We start from the raw sequence: 12914 nt of genomic DNA, 5'->3' as shown, positions 1-12914 counted from the left end.
TGGGGAATGGTTGAACAAACTGTGTATATGTATGTGATGGAAGACTATTGCCTTATAAGAAATCATGAGGGACTTTTTCACCCATCTAGCCATCATGATGGAAGCACTGCTGTCATCTCATCATCATGTCCTCTCATAAAACATTCAGAATCAAGAGATTTATGGCCAAAAAACAGAAGCAGAATTGCCCCACTCCCCAGTTCATTTGGATGAAAACTGGCAATAAAAATGGCAACTCAAAGAATAGACACTGGAGAAGGACCAAGCTTGGGTTATAAAGAATGGCCAGTGAAAGGAAAAGCATTCTACACTAAGACCACCTCCCCTTCCTTACTAAAGCATGCATGCATCCCTCCCTCCATCCATCCATCCATCCATCCATCCATCCATCCATCCATCCATCCATATGTCACTTAATCACAGCATTTCCCCCAATAAGAAGTAACTACTATTGCTTCCCCTCCCAATATGGAAGTCTGTCAGTGAATGTGCAGATACCAAAAAAAAAAAAAACAACCCAAAACAATTCGTCTTGCCATTGATTGTATTCATCTCTTGAAGCTATGTGCTCCAGTAAAATGTGTATTGTGATATAGTTTAAATTACTGTTACCTACATCTCTGTGTAGCATTTGTATGTTAGAGGTTATGCTTAAAGTCAGAGATCATAATGAAATAAGTTATTCCTGTCAAGAAAAAGCAAGCTCAAGCCTTGCCTCAAGAAAGCCTTCACAATAACTTCTCTGTTTTGTTTTGTGTTCTAAGTAGTTAGAAGAGAGCTCCTAAATCACAGAGTAGTTGTGTAAATCTATTATTTGCAAGCCTCCAGCAGAAGCATCCAGTGCTACTAATACAGAGCTGTCTCAACCAGAATATGTGCAGCTGACTGTACATTTCTCTCACTCACAGTCAGAGGAGCGACCTGTTAACCCCGTGATTATTTCGCACAATAAACCATTTTAATTCCTTGTTGGGAGCTGGCAACTGTCTTAAAAGTGGGCAGTTATTTATGTGTTTGGGAAAGTCCAAGCTTTTTCTTAGGAACTGGACCTGATCCAGGTGAATGACTTCTTAATTTTCTGAAGATGCAATTTTACTAATAAAGTGCTTCTACCAAAAAAAGAAAGAAATCATGAGAGATGGAATTTCAGAAGAGACTTAAAAGACTTGCATGAATTGATGCTGAGGGAAAAGAGGAGAACCAGAAGAACATTATACTCAATTACAATATGGAATGATGATCAACCATGATGGACTTGTCATTTCAACAGTACAATAATGATAGTCAATTTTAAAAGACTTGTGATGGAAAATATCATCCATTTCCAGAGAAATAACAGTGGAGTTTAAATGATGATCACATCTTATTATTTTTTATTCTTAAAAGTTGTCTTATGTATTGTTATTATTTTCTCTCTACTATTTTCTTTCTTCATTTTGGATCTGAATCTTCTCTCACATGTTCAATATTGATCTACGTTTAGCATGGTTATAAATATAGAACTTATTTCAGTTTGGTCTCTGACGGGGGGAGGAGGTAAGGGATTTTAAAAATTGTATAACTCAAAAAATGTGGGAAAAAAATCCCCTGCCCTTCATTGATTAAAAACTACCATTTCATGTAGCTGGAAAAACAAATAAATAAATATTTAAAATTTTAAAAATGTTTGGTAAAAATTACTATTGAATATTATTGGAAAAATAAGATATTAATAAAAAAGAAAAATGAGAAAAAGGAAAAGGAACTCTCTCCTCCCATCTTTTCCTTATCCTTATTAACATTCCATAATCTATCCAACCAAGTCCCTTGGCCGTTCATGTGTCTATGAAAATTTTACAATCTTATCACTGACTACTTTCTCACAAATTCATTTGGAAACAGAGTATTAGTCATCTGGACTGACAATATTTGGGGACAAGTGATAGAAAGACTTCTGCATGCATTATTTAAAATGAATTGACTAAGGTAGAACATTATTTCCTGCAGTACATTTTTTTTAGGATTTTGCAAGGCAATGGGGTTAAGTGGCTTGCCCAAGGCCACACAGCTAGGTAATTATTAAGTGTCTGAGGCCAGATTTGAACTAAGGTACTCTTAACTCCAGGGCCAGTGCTCTATCCACTGTGCCACCTAAACACCCCTCCTGCAATATATTTCACTCTTCCTCTACCTAGTCTTTTGTTCCCTGAATTGAGTACAATAAGAACATTTCTTCATTTTGGCTAAAATGTTCTAGGGTAGCAAATCCTTTGAAATTTCTTTTGATACTTTATTTCCTGCCCACTACTTCTCTCCTTATCTTCAATAGACTGTCTTTCATTCAGTTGGAATCTTTCTATAAAGGTTGCTGTTCTTAAGAACCTCCCAGGCCTTCCAGTCTAATCAGTCACCTGAGAATTCCAATAAATTGCACTCCAGAAAGGATGGATAAGATCATAGCTCCACCAGCAATCTATTAAGTATCCCAGATTTCCAACATCCCTTCCAACCTTGATCATTGTCTTTTCTGGTCATATTGGTCAGTCTGAGAGGTGTAAGGTGGTACTTCAGTGATTTTTTTTGCATTTCTCTAGTATGTAGGATTTTAGAGAAATTTTTCATATGACTATGGATCTCTTTGATTCCTCATTTGTAAATTGCCTTTGAATATCCTTTGACCATTTGTCAATAGGGGAATGGCTTGTTTTAAGTTCTCTTTATAGTGTTATTTTGTTCTCTGTTTATTTTAGAAATGAGTCCTTTTTCAGAAATGCCAGTTGTAAAAATTGTTTCCCAATTTGCTACATTTCTTTGGTCTTGGTTACAGTGTTATTTTTTGTGTGTAAAAGCTTTTTTAATTTAATGTAATTGAAATTATCTAGTTTGTTTTTAATCATGTTCTCCATCTATTCCTTGTTCATAAACTGTTTCCCTTTCCATAGACATGAAAAGTAAATTATTCCATTATCTCTTAACTTGCTCGTAATATTGATTTTATGTCTAAATTCTGTATCCATTTTGATCTTATCTTGATATACGATGTGAGGTGTTGGTTTAATACAAATTTCTGCCATACTAACTTCCAAATTTTCTACCAGTTTTTATCAAAGAGAAAGTTTTTATCCCAATAGTTGAACTCCTTGGATTTATCAAACAGCACATTACTATAATCATTTCCAGTTATTGCACCTAATCAAATTTACCAGAGGTTTATCAATTTTATTTTTTTCAAAAACCAACTCTTGCTTTTATTTATTAGTTCAATAGTTTTCTCACTTTCAATTTTATAAATTTCTCTTTTAATTTTTAGAATTTTTAATTTGGTATTTAATTGGGAGATTGGTAGGGCACTAAATAAATAGTTTAATTATGGCAAAATTGTCAGTTTTATCATATAAGCTTAGCCTATCCATGAGTATTTGGTATTTGTCCAGTTATTTAAATCTGATTTTATTTTGAGAAGGGTTTTGTAATTGTTTTCAAAAAGTTTCTGAGTCTGCGTTGGCAGGGAGACTTCCATGTATTTTATGTTGTTTGAAGTTCTTTGAATGTGATTTCTCTTTCTAGCTCTTTCTGTTACATATTTCTTGTTATATATAGAAATGTTGAGATTTTATGTGGGTTTATTTTATATCCTGCAACCTTGCTAAAGTTGCTAATTATTTCTAGTAGTTTTTTGTTTGGATTTTTCTAATTATACCATTGTGTCATCTGCAAAGAGAGAGAATTTTGTCTCTTTCTTGCCAATTTTAATTCCTTCAATTTTTTCTTTTCTTATTGCAGCAGTTAACATTTCTAATACAATATTGACTAGTAGTGGTGATAATGTGCATCCTTGTTCCACCCCTGCTCTTATTGGGAATGCTGCTATCCTATCCCCATTGCACATAATGCTTGTTGATGTTTTCAGATAGTTACTGCTTATTATTTTAAGTTCTGACTTCACCCATTTCCCCAAGAGTTTATATAGAATTGGGACCAATTGTTCCTTAAATATTTGATAGAATTCCCCTGTGAATCTATTTGGTCCTGGAGATTTTTTCTTAGGTAGTTCGATAACGGCTATTTGAATTTCTTTTTCTAAGACAGGGTTATTTAGATAATTAATTTCCTCTTCATTTAGTCTGGGTAACATATATATTCATCCGTTTCACTTAGATTATCAATTTTTTTTGCATAGAATTGGGAAAAATATTTCTGAATTGTTACTTTAATTTCCTCCTCATTGGTGGTAAGTTCACCTTTTTCTTTTATGATGCTAGGAATTTGGTTTTCTTCTTTCTTTTTTATAATCAAATTTACCAGAGGTTTATCAATTTTATTGTTTTTTTCAAAAACCAACTCTTGCTTTTATTTATTAGTTCAATAGTTTTCTTGTTTTTGATTTTATAAATTTCTCTTTTAATTTTTAGAATTTTTAATTTGGTATTTAATTGGGAGATTGGTATAAATCACATTACATAAAGAGTTACAAAGGATCTATTTCAATAGAGCGTAAGAAGGGAGGAGATGAGAGCTTCCTGAATCTTACTCTCAGCAAACTTGACTTAAGGTTAACATAGATACACTCTGTTAAGTTAAGAAACTTATCTTAAATTTCAAAGGTTATTTCCTTTTTGTTTATTTTATGGCTAGATTTATCTAAATCTGAGAGCAGGAGTTTGAGGTCTTTTACTAGTAGAATTTTGCTATATATTTCTTCCTGTAACTCACTCAACTTCTCTAAGAATTTGGATGGTACACCACTTGGTGCATACATATTTAGAATTGAAATCACTTCATTGTACCTTTTAGGGGGATATAGTTTCCTTCTTTATCTCTTTTAATGAGATCATTTTTGCAGCTGCTTTGTCTGAGATAAGGATTGCTACTTCTGCTTTTTTCATTCCAGCTGAAGCAAAATATATTTTAGTCCAACATTTTAATTTTATTCTATATGTATCTCCGTGCTTCAAATGAGTTTCTTGTAAGCAGCATATTGTAGGATTCTGTTTTTTAGACCAGGCTGCCATCCGCTTACATTTCATGAGAGAGTACATCCCTTTCACATTCAACATTATAATTACTAATCTTTATTTCCCTCCATACTTTCCCTGTTTGTATTTTCCACATTTTCCCCCTTTATCCATAATCCACATTATTTTGTTCGTGAATACCACCACTTTCAGTGTTTTCCCCTTTTTATCCAATGCCCCCTCTCCTTCCTTTCCCTGTTCCCTTTGCTCCTTCTTCCTTCTCTTCCATTAGTTCCTCTTTTTCTCCCTCTACTCCATTTACACTTTTACTACTTTAGATATGTTAGATCTAATGTTAGATATATTAGATACATTTCTTAACTGAGTGCAAGTAAATTAACCTTAAGCTAAGTCTGATGAGAGTAAGATTCAGGAAGTTCTCACCAACTCCCATCTTCCCCTCTATTGAAATGGGTACTTTGTAACTCTTTATGTAATGTGATTTGCCCCATTCAATCACCTCCATTCTCCCATTTCTTTATTGTCCCCCTTTTTTGATTTGGTAGAATAGTTTAGTCAGTGCAGTAGAGGTCCAGGATTAGGGGCTAAGGAAACCATTAGCAAAAGATATTAAAAAGAAGTGGTCTGAGGAAGGAAATCTATACAAGATGCTGAATTGGAGAATAGCAATGTGACAATAGCAGACACCAAAGGATAGAGCAAGAAAATATGATCTACTTACCAACCAAGTGTACAAGGAACAAGATTTTCTAACAAGATTAAGTTCCTATAATAAATACAATTTTAATTTTACTTATTAAACTTCATTGCTATCTAATTGTGCTCTAAAATATAGGGCACCTCTAGATATTCTGAACAAGTATCCCTTGGTAATGAATTCCTAAAAGATGTGGAGAGATGTATTTGGATTGAAGAAAAGGGATCAATTTTCATACTGCTAATGAGAATGAGAACATAATTTTTCATCTTTATATTTTTAGTGCCTAAGAAAATGCATTAGCCATATTTCATATGTAATAAATGCTTATCATACTGAATAAAACAAGTCAAAGATACCTGCTTACTTGCCTGGCTATTGACCCACCTCTTTGGGTAGCCTTTGATTTTCTAATGATGTCATCAGTTGACAATTGTATATTTTTTAATCATGACATTCATTAGTTAGATCACTGCTTTTCATAAACTTAGTTTACCTCTGGACTGATTTTTTTCATCATTATGATGTCAGTTCCTACTTTTATAAGAAGTATGGACTATTTTCCTGTCTTTGATTTTTTGAGGCATTATTTATCCTTCCATTTTGGCAGTAATTCAATCATTAAAGTTTAAAATCATATACAAGGTGAAACATGGTAAAATAGAATTTAAGATTGGGATCCAAAATATTGAACCAACCTATTCTTATTCTCTGACCTTTAATGACCTCAATTTCTTTATTTTAAATAGTTAACTAAGGAAATACCTTAATTAAAAACTTTTTTTTCAATCTCATATGTCTGAGTACCTACTTTTTATCATTACAACTTTGCTAGGTCATGGGCACTTCTCTCTATTTGAGACAGAGGAAGATTTTCACTCATGGTTTATGTATTTTACTTTACATTATAGGAATATACTATCCCTCCTAAAGCCCAAAGGTCTTAAATTCAAAAATAGTGCTACATTTGCTGCTTTTTTATTTGATACTCACAGGATTGAAAGTAAACAATTATTAATTGCTTTTGTTTTCATTTTTTTTTTACTTTTAGGTTTTATTTTCATAAAAATTCAGATTGTTAGAGTTCTATACTAAAACTCTGTGGAGTAGGGGAACTAAGATGGCAGAAGTCCCTGTACTTGCCTCAGTTCTCTCCCCAAACCACTCCAAATATCTTTGAATCAGGGCTGTCCAAAACATGACTCACAGAGCAATTTTATGCTGCCCATTTGTAGTTTTTAATTTTCACTAGCAAAAAAAAAATAATAATTTGCATGGAATGCATGTTAGATTTTTAATTCCATTACTAATAAATGATGTCATTGATGTTAATTTTCCTTGGTGTTTTTAAGCTGTATTATGAATGGAACATATTGCAGGAAATTTTTAATCGATCTATGAAATGTGTTATCTGTACAATGCAGGCTAGTCAGTATGCACCTATATTTATACTGCTTTGTTATTGCTTTGTTGTTTTATATTTGATTTCTGTAGCATTTGCTAAACCTATTTAAGGTAAGACTGCAAGTTCAAAATTATTTTATTTTAATGAGGCACCCCCAAAATGATAAGGTTGGACAGAACTGCTTTAAATAATGACTCTAACCCAATTCTAGAGTGGCAGAATCCACAAAAAGATTGAGTGAAACAATTTCCCAGGCCAAGACAATTTGGAATATCTGCCAGAAGGTTATGTTGCACTGGGGTTAGAAAGAGCCCACAGAGTAACTAGTGAACCATCTCCAGTCATCTAGGAACAGACCACAGGCCACCATTTTCCCCTGAAGGCAGCAGCTTTTTCAGTTCTCTCAATCCAGGGATTGCCAAGCACAACTTGGAAGTTGAGTAGGAAAATGCTGTCACACCAGGGTGATAAAGGAGCCAAGTCCAGTACAGGCCTTATCACAGACCCAGTGCTAGCGACCAAGGAACATATCTCAGAAGCTGAGGAACAGGTGTTTCCAAAAAGCTCAGTCCTCTGCCATTAAGGGGTTTGGGGGAGACTGCACAGGTCTCTTAACTATCCCTGAGGTAGTATTCTACTACTTCAGACCCATACTAAGATCCAGGTCACAGTATGGGACCCCAGTTTCAGAAAAAGGAGAAGCACAACAGAACTTACAGCTTGCAACAGAGCAGGAATCTTCCTCACGATTTTATGGTAGAAAAGGGCACTTGTAGTCATCCACAGACCAGAGCACAGGTCAGCAGAACAGTCAGAGTCTCTCATAAGACCTTGGAGGAATTAAAAACCTGAAGGTCCTTGGGTATTCCAGTTGCAAAAATACTTGGGACAATGCATCTTCCACTTTGGTAAAACTGCCCCACTTAGCAAAGAATTAAAATCTAGTCATAGACTAGGGAAATGAACAGATCAACTGAAGAAAAAACAATAGACCATAGACAATAACTTTGGTACTTTGCAGGATCAAAATACACATTCAAAAAGATAACAAAGTCAAGCCTCTGAATCCAAAGCCTCCAATAAAATTGTGAATTAATTTCAGGCTATGGAAGAGCTCAACAAAGATTTTTGAAAATCAAGGTAGGGAAGTAAAGGAAAAATTCAGAAGAGTGATGAGAGAAATGTTAGAAAAATCATGAAAACTGAGTCAGCAATTTTGTGAAGGAGATACAAAAAAGTACTGAAGAAAATAACGTCTTCAAAACCAGTTTTAGTCAAATGGAAAAAAAGCAGTCCAAAAGGTCAATGAGGAAACAAATGCCTTAAAAAGCAGAATTGACTAGCTGGAAAAGGGAATAAAATAACTCTCTAAAGAAAATAATTCCTTAAAATGGAGCTATGGGAAACTAATGACTTTGAGAAATCAAGAAACAATAAAACAAAAGCAGGCTTAGAAAACAAATCCAGAAGAGAGAATTTAAAAATTATTGAACTACCTGAAACTCATGACCATAAAAGACCCTACACTTCATTTATCAAGTAATTCTCCAAGAAAATTGCCTAGTTGTCCTAGATGCAGAAGGCAAAAGAGAAGTTGAAAGAATGCACCCATCATCTCCTGAAAGAGATCAGAAAATAAGAACTCCCAAGAATATTATAGCCAAATTTCAGAACTCCTAATTCAAGGAGAAAATAATTTAAAGGGCCAGAAGTAATTCAAAGATCATAGAGCTGTAATGAAGATAACACAAGATTTAGCAGTTTCTACATTAATGGGTTGTAGGTCTTGGTTATGATATTCTGGGAAGCAGAAGAACTTTGATTACAACCAAGAATCAATGATCTAGTAAAGTTGTTCCTTCAGGGAAAAAAGATGGACATTCAATGAAATAGGGGACCTTCAAACTTTCTCCTTGAAATGACCAGAGTTGAACAGAAATTTTTACCTTCAAACATAGAGAAGGTGAATGGAATAGGGGACTTAATGGAATGAGGGACTTAATGATGTTGAACTGCTTGCATTCCTGCATAGGAAGATGATACCGATAACTCATATGAACCTTCTCATTTATTAGAGCAGTTAGAAGCAGTATATTTAGACAAGGCACAGGAGTTAGTTGAATTGGAAGGTATAAGATATTAAAATGATGGAGGTAATGGGGGAGAAAAAGTATCTTGGGAGAAAAAGAAAGGAATGGCAGATTGGGGTAAACTACTTCACATAAAAAAAGATAAGAAAAAGCTTTATAGTGAAGTGGAGGAGGGAGAAGTTGAGGAGGGCTACATGAGGCTTACTCTTTTTGGAAGTGACTCGGAGAGGGAATTACATACACACTCAATTGGGATTAGAAAGAATTATTAATAGGCTTGATTATGGATAAATCTTCAGAGTCATGTCCCAGAGAGAGAGGACAAATCTTGACAATCTCCCTCTACTCCCTTACCTTCCGTGGACTGAACACTCAGAGAGCAGCTCCTAGGAGGTTCCTGCTGGGTAGTTGGCTCCAGGAGCTTGCATCCATTTCCTGGAATATGGGCTGCACTGAAGACTGTGGCCATGCTGAGGAGGGCCCTGATGGCCTGGGCTTTGTGCTTGCTCTGGCAGAGGTCTCCCTGCTGATCTTTCAAGTTGTGCTTTGTGCTTTCTGGGGTGCAGGTCAGGAAACTGCTTCTGCTGCCAGGAACCAGGAGTCCCAGGCATTCTGGGTCTGTTGAAGTGAGGCTGAAGTTCCTTTGCTGTGACACTGCCACCCCTCCAACCACATAGAATAGAGCCTTCCCACCATTTCCCAGATTACCTTGGATTGGAGAATTGCCTCACTGGATCTTTCTGTGGTTCTGTTTCTCAAAAAATTTAGTTAGTGTCATAAGTTAAGGTTTTTGACATATTTTGAGAGAGGACCTAAGAGAGGCTGTATTCCTGCTGCCATATTGACTCCATCCCCTATGTTGGCTTTTACAACATGGCTCCTATAGTAATGTTTTTCATAACTGTGCAGTTTTAATCTATACCAAGTAACTTACTTTTTCAATGATAGGAGTAGGGTAAAGGAGGGAATTTGAAACTCAGAGTTTTTGAAATAAATGTTATAACTTGCTTGTGACTATAGCTGGGGGGAATTTAAAAATAAAAAATTAAATTAAAAAGAATATGCATAATTGGGCAAATAGAATATTAAATTAATTTTTAAAATTCCTATAGGAATGATGAATGGCTTTTCCTAAAAATCTCATGGGTGTCTAGCAAGGAAATGTAATAAAGTTTCATAAAAAATAGTAATAGAGTGCCTTAAAAGAATTAAAATACAGAGAAAGAGACAGAAAAACAAAGAGAGAGAGACAGAGAGAGAGAGAGAGAGAGAGAGAGAGAGAGAGAGAGAGAGAGTCAGACATACAGGAAGAAAGGTAAAGAGAATCACTTTCTTTTGTCAGAATATTTTATTTTATTTCATTTAATTTTTATTTATTCCAATTAAACATAGAGATAAGTTTTAGCATTTATTTTTGAAAAAAGTATCTCCCTCCCAGTTTCCCTTAAGTAGGTCTTCACACAGTGTTCCTATTAATATTCTCCTGCTTTGCTTACTTCACTGAGCCTGAGTTCATTAAAGCCATTCCAGGTTATTTTCTGAAATCTGCCTGGTCAATGGATTTTTATAAAACAATAATATTCCACTATATTCGTATTACACAACGACAGTTATTTCCCAATTGATAGGCATCCCTTCAATTTCCAATTCTTTAATGAGCCAAAAAAGAGTTGCTATGAATATTCTTGTACATGTGGGTCTTCCCTCCCCACTTTTTGTGATCTCTTTGGAATATAAACCCATTAGTGGTATTGTTTGTTCAAAGGGTGTGCACAGCTCAATTGTCCTTTGGGCATAGTACCAAATTGCTCTTCAGAATGATTTCATCAGTCCACAGTTCCACCAATAGTGTACTAACATTCCAGTTTTCCCACATTTTCTCCAGCATTTTTCATTTCCTTTTTTTTTATCACTTAAGTCAATCCGATAGGTTCAGCAACACAGTAATGAAAGACAATTTAAAGAACTTGCAATGGAAAATGATCACCACGTGAAGGTATGAATTGGCACCTCAGTGTTATTGTAATTTACATTTCTCTAATTAAAAGTGACAGAACATTTTTTCCAGATGACTATAGATAGCTTTAATTTCTTTATCTAAAAACTGACAGTTCATATCAATTTATCAATTGATATTCTTTTAAGAAAGCTAGATGGCACAGTGAATGGGCAGTGGCCTTGGAGTCAAGTGGACAGGAGTTTGAATCTCAGGCACTTAATGCTAGCTGTGTCTTGGGCAAGTCACTTAACTCTGATCGCATGTATTTTTTACTAACTTAGTTGATGTCTTTTCTAATAGAATTACAAATATGATGTGCCTTCTACTACCCTCTCCCCTCCAGTGATTTTTTTTGCTTCTTAGTTATTTTTCTAAGTGCCAAAGGAATTTTTGGTTTGTGATTGTTTTCAAAAAAGAGAAAACAGTTCTTGGCAGATCTCCTATATTTGTTAGGGGCAGCTAGGTGGTACTGTGAATAAAGAACACTGACCTTGGAGTCAGGAATATAGGAGTTCAGATCTGACATTTGACACTTGCTACCTGTGTGAACTTTACAAACCATTTAACCTGGATTGTCTCTCATCCAGGGTCATCTCCAGCAATCCTGATTCATATCTGCTCACTGGACCCTGATGGCTAAGGAGGAGAAAATGAAGTTGGTGATTTAGCAATGCATCTTGTCACGGCATCACTTCCCTAATTTCATGGTCTTCTTTAAGAATTAAGGACAAATATCACCAACATCATTCTTATAAATCTTACTCCCTTCTTTATATATTTTAAAAATGAGTCCTTTATCAAAAACAGTAGATGTGAACATTGTTTTCTTGCTTTCTGTTTTCCTTTAAAATTTGGTTATATTGGTTTTGTTTGTGTAAAATTGTTTCACTAAATTTTCCTTCTCTTTATAAATAAGACAGGAAAAGGATTCCTTGCTTTTATAACTGATAAGGTTTTATCCTTTATGTCCAAATCAAGTACCTGTTTTAATCTTATCTTTGTATAGGGTATGGGGTGTTGGTGAATTCCTTGTTTCTGCCATACTATTTCCTAGCTTTTGCAGTAGTGTTTATCTAATAGTTAGTTCTTATCTCAGAAACTGGAGCCTGGGTATATTGAACAATAGATTAGAATTGATTTTTCTATGTGGTTAAAAGAATGTAGAAGACATTAAATTTGGTAAAAAACAACATCTGCTAGTAATCCAAGCAAAGACAATTGAAGAAGTTATATCATTACTTATTTTTATTAAATATGTTTTTGTCTTCCTGTTAATTGGTGGTTTATCTGATGAAAGTTTTGTATTTGGGTAATAGGAAAGGGGAAGGATTTTTTTATTAAGCTTATTTTATGAGACATAATGTACTCAATATCTCTTTGAAATCTTGTCTCATATTATCCTTGCAGTACAGAGAAATACCTCAGCTGAAGATATTTCTTATTAGTACACAAAACACTAGCAAAATATCAAGGAATATTACATAGTGATTAACCTTTAAATTAAAGAAAAATAAAGAGAGTGAGAAAATCATACATGTTTGCATTAAAATTTATCAGTTCTCTCTCTCTCTCTCCCTCTCTGGAGGTGTTGTCTCAACTAATAAACATTTTGTAATAGAAGACAGAATATTTTAAGACAACTGAAAAGACACAATAATTCAAGCTCTCTGGGATGTTAAAACTGCTAAATGAAATTTGAGGGCAATAGAAAGAAACAAAAGTGTAATTTAGGTCTTCACTTCTGATTTATCCATATTTTAAAAATTGG

General features: G+C 34.5%; 1 pseudogene; it reads right to left on the bottom strand.

The window, feature by feature from the left end:
- LOC141519121 (ATP synthase F(1) complex catalytic subunit beta, mitochondrial-like) overlaps positions 1 to 9616 on the bottom strand; it is an 83848-nt pseudogene extending 74232 nt beyond the window's left edge.
- Between the last annotated feature and the right edge of the window lie 3298 nt (positions 9617 to 12914).

The sequence above is a fragment of the Macrotis lagotis genome, chromosome 3 (genome assembly GCF_037893015.1).
Source record: "Macrotis lagotis isolate mMagLag1 chromosome 3, bilby.v1.9.chrom.fasta, whole genome shotgun sequence".
In the NCBI taxonomy this organism is placed as follows: Eukaryota; Metazoa; Chordata; class Mammalia; order Peramelemorphia; family Peramelidae; genus Macrotis; species Macrotis lagotis.
The sequence above is the reverse complement of the archived record's forward strand: the minus strand, read 5'-3'. Positions and strand labels throughout refer to the sequence as shown.